The sequence below is a fragment of the Helianthus annuus genome, chromosome 5 (genome assembly GCF_002127325.2).
Source record: "Helianthus annuus cultivar XRQ/B chromosome 5, HanXRQr2.0-SUNRISE, whole genome shotgun sequence".
Lineage (NCBI taxonomy): Eukaryota > Viridiplantae > Streptophyta > Magnoliopsida > Asterales > Asteraceae > Helianthus > Helianthus annuus.
Genome location: NC_035437.2, coordinates 126,407,960 through 126,415,506, shown reverse-complemented (window position 1 = coordinate 126,415,506; position 7,547 = coordinate 126,407,960). Strand labels below are relative to the sequence as shown.

At 35.4% G+C, this 7,547-nt stretch overlaps 1 long non-coding RNA gene across 1 annotated transcript; it reads right to left on the bottom strand.

The window, feature by feature from the left end:
* Positions 1-2,257: 2,257 nt before the first annotated feature.
* Positions 2,258-5,113, bottom strand: LOC118492268. The gene is made up of 2 exons (XR_004892916.1): positions 4,685-5,113; positions 2,258-4,591 (listed from the first exon to the last, which is right to left on the bottom strand). It is a non-coding gene; the product is annotated as an uncharacterized LOC118492268 (long non-coding RNA).
* Between the last annotated feature and the right edge of the window lie 2,434 nt (positions 5,114-7,547).

Here is a 7,547-nt window from a genome sequence, read left to right as displayed (position 1 = left end):
CGCACTTTTGCACTTGTTTAAGAGATTATCTTAGTTATTGTAGTAGGCCCCTCTTTTGAAGGCGACGTTACCCTCAACCCAGTAGTTTGAGTCAGCAAGGATACAATCCTAAAGGTTTGGATTATTGGAAGATAATGAATTAAGTTATTAATGCAAATTGTGGTAGGCCCCGCTTTTGGCGGTGACGTTACCCTCGGCTAAGTAGTCTGAGTCAGCAGGGATACAGTCCTAAATAGCCGGGTTATAGTATTAATAGTAGTTAACTTATGAGGGGGTCAAAGAGTTTGGATCCCCGCCATCCAATACCTATGGGCATTGAAGGAGATCCTACTAAATTTGACCCAGGTCCCTTGCAGGACCTCTAAACGCTGAACAAGGGCAAGACCATTACCAAACCGTTCCCTTAACCCCCGACCAGGTAGCCAACATACCTCCATATAGACCGTGGAGATATGAATGGTGAAAATCTTTTATTTTATATAGACAGTAAAATAATGCCAAGACACTACAGACAAACGATAAGGAAAGATCACCTTCAACATAAGCAACTAGTTATTAAAGTCATTAATACAAAACCAAATAAAAAGTGCAAAAGATTAAAAATAAAAAGTATTATACTAAACACTTGTCTTCACCAAGTGATGTAAGAGACTTAGGCAAACATGGCCTTGATTGTCAAGAACTCTTACGATCAATCTTGGATCCCGAGACGACTCACACACTCTATGATGGACAATGGATGATGGTGGTGGATGATGGTGTTATGGTGGTGGTGGGTGGTGGATGAAGTGTGAGAGAGGTGGTGTGCCAAGGGATGAGTTGAAATGAAACCAAGCACTCCTATTTATAGGCTGAACAGAAGGCTGGGCACGGCCCCGTGTCCGCTGGACACGCCCCCGTGCCCGTCTGACACTCTCTCTCTTCATTAATTGTAATTCGCAATTACAATTAATGCGCCTGCTGTACTTTCGCCACGCCCCCGTGCTCACTGGACACGGCCCCGTGGTGGGCAATAGAAGCTTCTATAGGTTTGTCTTTTCTGCTGCTTCTTGGGCACGGCCCCGTGCTGGCTGAGCACGGGGCGTGTTCAGTCTTCTGACTTCTCTTCTCTGCTTGGGAGGATGCCGTTGAGGGTTCGGGCAATCCACTTTTGTTCCTTTTCTTGTATTTATGTTAGAATTAGCTGTCTTTTTGCTTCTTTTGTGAATTTGAGCTCATTTCATCCTGAAAATACAAAAGGAAGACAAAAACACTCTTTTTCCAACATTAGTACTTAAAAAGGGTTAGTTTTATGCCTCATTTGATGTAATTTATATGTTGCATTTTACACACATCAGTTACACACTAGTTATATATAAAAAAACTAGGCTATCACCCGGGAACATCCCGGGTTAGGAAAATTTAGTTTTTAATAATAAAAGGTGTTTTATAAAAGGTACAGTTCATGTAACCATTATTTTTACAAAAGGATATCTAAAACAAAAAGGTTGGACTAAGACCTAGAATCCTTTTGATGACAAAGTAGTAGGTGCAAATAGAAGATGGACACAAAAATAATCACCTCCTAACAGAAAAGACCATAGAATCATTTAATACGGGTCATTAAGAACACGTAAGGTTACAAATTTCGTGTCACAGACTACAAATGAAGTTGTCTACAAATTTCGTGTCGTAGCTTACCCAATACAACTATGCGCTGCTGCGCCTAACCTATGTAATTGATTTCTTTAAAGTCTGCATTCAGAAATGCCATTTCCCTATTGATTTTTAACTCTTTTACAGGCACCCATTACTCGCCATGTCTAAATTTCTTGCAAATCAATCGGCACTTTCAAAACAGCACAAGACCATAAATTTCATGCTCCCACCTCCCACTACATTAGGTTGCATAATTTTATAACGGTAGGAAACTCCATCTGAATAAGAAAAAATATTAATAAATGGGTCATAAACAATACATAGTACAAACATTAGACAAATACCAAAACTAAAATAGGAAGACAGAATAAAAGTAGGAACAAAAGCAAAACAATTCTCCAAATTAATAAGGAAAAACGACATACCTACACAAATTTAACAAAACTAAAGCAACACGATACCTACACACCTTCAAACTCTCATATCTTAATAACCTAATGCAAGTTTAAAGGGAAGGTATAAACGCCATAAATTTATAAATAAGTAATTTGAACTTATGGTATTTTGTTGGGTAAATATGGTATTGTACCAAGTTTAATCACCCTAAGAAAGAAAACTACCATTCCGCAGCAGAAACGGAAATGATCCTATTTTGTCGCATGTATTATCATCACGGAAGTGCATGCCAACTAAAAGACTATAATCCATTATTCTAACGCCTTCCAGAAACTCACAATCTCTGTTGATTTGTCTGAAAATATATAAAACCTACATAGTGCATCACCTGGGAACATCCCGGGCTAGGAAAAATTAGTTTTCAATAATAAGAAGTACATAAACAAACATTTTCAAACTCATTAGCATCTTCTTTCCCTTCACACAATAATTTATTTGTTCGGTTTCATCAGTATCCTATCTTTGTATCCATGTGTATTCATAGTTTTCGTGTAAAGCTAATAACTTTTTAATTCTTATTATGTAGATTAGTACAATGATTCCTCAAGTTCTTATCCCATGAACAATCTCTCCATACCTCTTCTCATCAACCCTTCCAATGATGTCATGTACTCAAAATTGACTCGTTCCATATCTAAAAATATGTCGAATAAGTAAAATTGTATTGTGTAATCTTCAACCCGGTTTCTAGATGTAATTCGTATTTTATTCTAGCTATTGACATGTTAGAGATAAAACATAACATTAACCAACCCGTTCACTTATAAAACACAATAACCACAACATAAACATTATAAAACTATTCTATACATGTAGTCTAACCGAATAACCATCTCCGGGCTAAACTAACCTCCTTTGTGGGATTCACAAGTCCAATGTCTTCACTTGATCAGATCTTCTGACTCGCTCTCCAATTTTCCATAAACGCACGTTGTGATGAAATATACTTAAGTAGAAAAAGAAGTTGGCGAGTGTTAACAACTTGTTACAGAGATTGATCAATAGTTTGTAGAAAGCAATATATGAACACAAAGATGTGGTATCTCTGTGCAAAACCCTAAGAACCTGCAAACTTTTTAATTCTTGGATCTCAAGATCATCCATTCATCTCAACCATGTTTTACAAAAACACACTTTTAGAGGTGCCCACTTATTCCAGGTAAACCCGAGATGGTGAGACCCCTGTCCTCAAAAACCTTAGCTTCGATCTTGTTTCTCAAACTTTTTACTGAAAAGGCACCCGAGCTATCTAAACCCCAAGCCCAGACATCCGAGGCCGAACCAAAAGAAGCTGAGAAAAGGGCGCTGGAAAGCTAGTTCCATTCCACTTGTTCTACCTGAGTGATCGGAAGCCGACTCCATTGAAAATTCAGATTTACCGACCCGTTTGACACTGAAACCCGATCCCCAACTACAACATTTTTGCCTTTTCGAGTCTGGAACAGATTAGGAAACCTACAACACAGAGGTTCCTCCACCAACCAACATTCCTTCCAAAAAAAGATCTAAGAGTTCTGCTCCGGTCTGCCCTTAAACATAGAAGCGAGGTTCAAAGTAAAACTAAATATATTAAAAACAATTGCATTTAACAGATTTAGAAACCTTGCAAAAAATTGGATTTAAACAATGTATCATTTACTCATTACATTGAACATATCATGAAAACAAACCTTCAAAATCAACCATTAACATCATATTTCCCTGTTTCATTTTAGTATAAAATGCTTTATTTATATCATTACAAGTGTACATGAAACAATGATAACAAATTTAATAAATGACTATAGCATCATCATCCATTGAACTTTTTATTTTGTTTCTAAACTCTTCATAACACACAGACCCAAATTCAAAATTTCTTTCAGGTATTCTATCAAACACCTTATGTGCAAGCTCAAATATTGTGATATTAGGAGAATATTGTGAGCCAAAACCTTTTTTGTTATTTATCACTAATGAGTAGAAAAAGGTTGAAACACAGGATCACTTACACCAGTTTTATCGTTGAATCGTTACTCATTGTTGCTCAATTCATCGATAGTTCATTCTCTTCTTCCTATTGTTTAAGTAAACGTTTATATTTCAACTTACATTAATAGCAACCCTCATACTATGCTACAATTACAAAATACCCCTTCGATTATTTGACATGTAACACTCATTACATCGAACATATGTAGCGGTGATGGAAATAGATCGGATATGACTAATCCAAAACCCATACCCGATGGTAAAATCTTGTCCCACCCGACATATTACCCGTCAGGTATGGCTATACATTTATATTGTTTTTTTAGTTTAAACCTTTTTAGAAAGTCGCCCGTATAATACTTTAACCAATTGTTCTAAAGAAACCACATTTATTCCAATGGAAGAAGTTATCACGATTAGCGACAATATAGACGATCCTCGAGTCACTGGGAAGAACAAAAATGCTAGTCACAACTTACCAATTAACCCGAATCGTAGAGCCACTGAACTCAACTTCGATTGCCATCTGTCAACAAAAACAATCTCAGGTTAACTACTTAACTATACCATGTCGAACAAAAATATGATGATCATGTCAAAATATTGATAGATCACTTACACCTCTTCTCCCTTTTTTGCTGCTGTTTTATGGTTAATACCAGCAAAACAGACATGTAAGTCTGTTGTGAAAGACCAGACAATGAGAGCGATAAACATAATTTCTATAGTAGACATCTAAAATCGGGGTTTTCAAAGATATGCCCAATTAAGTATTATAAACACACATGATATAAAAAATCGCATCTAAAACATAAAAAAACAGGGGTTTTAAATATAAGACCAATAAAACCTTGAAATCACAAATAATATACAGAAATCACATCTAAAACATAAAAAAAACAATGGAATCAGTAAAGAATTCAATGGAGAAACAAATCAGAATCTGTAAATATTAACAAACAATAAAGAAATTAACCTTAAAATCACCATTAGCGTTTTGCATATTTAGATCAGAAACCAAGTGAAAACCTTAAAATTATTAGAATCGAACAAAATTAAAACCCTACCAATAACGTGTTGTTTAAGGACGAATTGGAACCCAAAAATCGAACAATCTTCATCTCCGTAAACCTTCTTGACTATCTGCAATGAAAGAAACCTTATTGACTATCGAAGATGAGATCAAATGTGCAAAAGAAAGAGAGAGAGAGAGAGAGCTAGGCCGCCTCCAAGAGCTTCATGAACAAAAATCCGACCATAATCTCCCATGGCAAGTAGGCTTTCGGACGAACAGTTGAAAACGAATATATCAAAATCAAATGTCAAGAACTTCAAATCGGACACAGAAACTCACCATGAATATAATCTTTAGAGGCAACTTTTGGGTGGCGGCGATCGAAGAAGAGTAGATTAGGATTGGAATTCAAGATCTGGAGAGTTTTCTAGGGTTTTGCAAAGTAGCGGTGATGAAACGTATGAGGGAATTAGGAAATTAGGTTAATTAAGGAGTATATGTAGCCGGGTCAAAACTATGCGGGTATGGGTCTTGCGATTCGGATCCCGTGTAAAAATATAAGGTGTCCCACATTTTCCCGCTTAAAATTTTGTGAGGTTGCACCATATAGTGACACGTGTCCCACACTTTATTTGTTTATTATATATATAGATATAGATATAGATATAGATATAGATATAGATATAGATATAGATGAAGTTGTTAGCTACATGGATATTTTTAGTGTTTAGAATTTGATCACAAAAGTTTTTCTTTTTCAAAACCAAATAGAAAAGTCAAGCAAATCCATTATTTATTTATTTAGTTACATTGTATTTTTTAAATTGTTTTGTGACATCTGTCCCTAAGAAATTTGACTAGCTTTAATAAATATTTATTAAAATTTTTATTTCTTTATTGTTATAAATTTTTTTAGTATATTTTGCTTTTCTCTCGTAACTTTTAACATGTGGTGTTTTATAAAATTTCGAGTATATCATTGCGACGTGTCTATTTTTTACTACGTTCTAATATAAACATTTTTTTAAAATCAAATTGTGGGTAGTAATATACAAATATTTGAAACACAACGTAAATAACTGATGCCGTGACGAACCATACGATTCCTACCGAACATCGGTAGCGGTTTCGGTACTAACTAAACGATACCGATATTCGTTTTAGTAGTTTTCGATTGATGTAAAACATGTGCTGATATCCCTTTGAGCATATTACGAGTTTATGTATTGGGTTTTTCACTTTCAGTTGTTATACACAGTGCCAGTATAAACTGATACCATAATGAATCAAATGGATATCGGTTGAATTCCCGCCGGAACGCGCGTGCGAATTCTGCTAGTTCGTTTATAAGATTTGTAGGAAATGGAAACACTTTTAGTTAATCGCTGAAGGCTATGGTCTGTTTTATCGCTGAAAAAGATTATCATGAGGGTCGGGTGATTGAGATCTGACAACAGGGAGGAAGGAGTGGGTCTCGTCTTTTTAATATTTGATTTTTTAATGATATTTAATTAGAAGTGGCCTCAACTTTTATTATTTAATTGAGTTTAATAATATTTTATTAGAAGTGACCTCAACTTTTATTACTTTAATTGAGTTAGAACACGTTATTAGTAATCCCACACACAAGTATATTGAAATGTGGTGATAAATGGACGAAATTTCCCCTTACGTGAGTGGCAAGCTAATGAAATTTACTAGGAGGTTTAACTAATTGAGTTTTAACACTTTATTAGTGGGTCCCAAATACAAGTCTATTGGAATGTGACAATAAATGAACGAAATTACCCATCACATGAGAGCACGTTAATAGAACTAACTAGGAAATTGGATGAAGTTAACAGGGGTAAAGTCCGGGCACACCTTCTGGTGGGCAGAGGGGACGGTCGATACCCTGAACTTTTTGCTCAGTAGTGGAAAGTATGTAGTTTTTGTATACAAATTTTTGGGTATATAAGTTTTTGACTCACAGGTCGAAAATCTCAAGATTCGCCACTTGGTAAAGTTGATTGAAATGAAAATGAAAATGAAAATTCTAGTACTTATTTTGAACGATTACTTATATTAACTAGATTTGAACTATTAGACTGAAATACTTATTAACAAACTAACTCTTCTTTAATTAACGATTTACTTTTATAAGCAAGATGCAAACATCATGAAAGTATATCAATTTTACTATCACTCTCGTTTCATTTTCAATCGTTTACGATGGATAAAAAAGCCATAATTCTGTTAGCCATTCACAAATATATACTTCGTGTATATAATAGTTTCAATAACTAAAAAAATCCTTAAATGTGTATTGTCAACGAGGGCCTTTGGATTGGGGCTCCTCGTCTTGGGCCGTCTTAATTGGGCTCACATCACCAAGGTCTTTACCGAGGTGATAAACCATCTCCTCTATATAAGACGGACACAAGATCACCAAAGATAAGCATTCTCCGGCAAGCTTACTTATTCACAC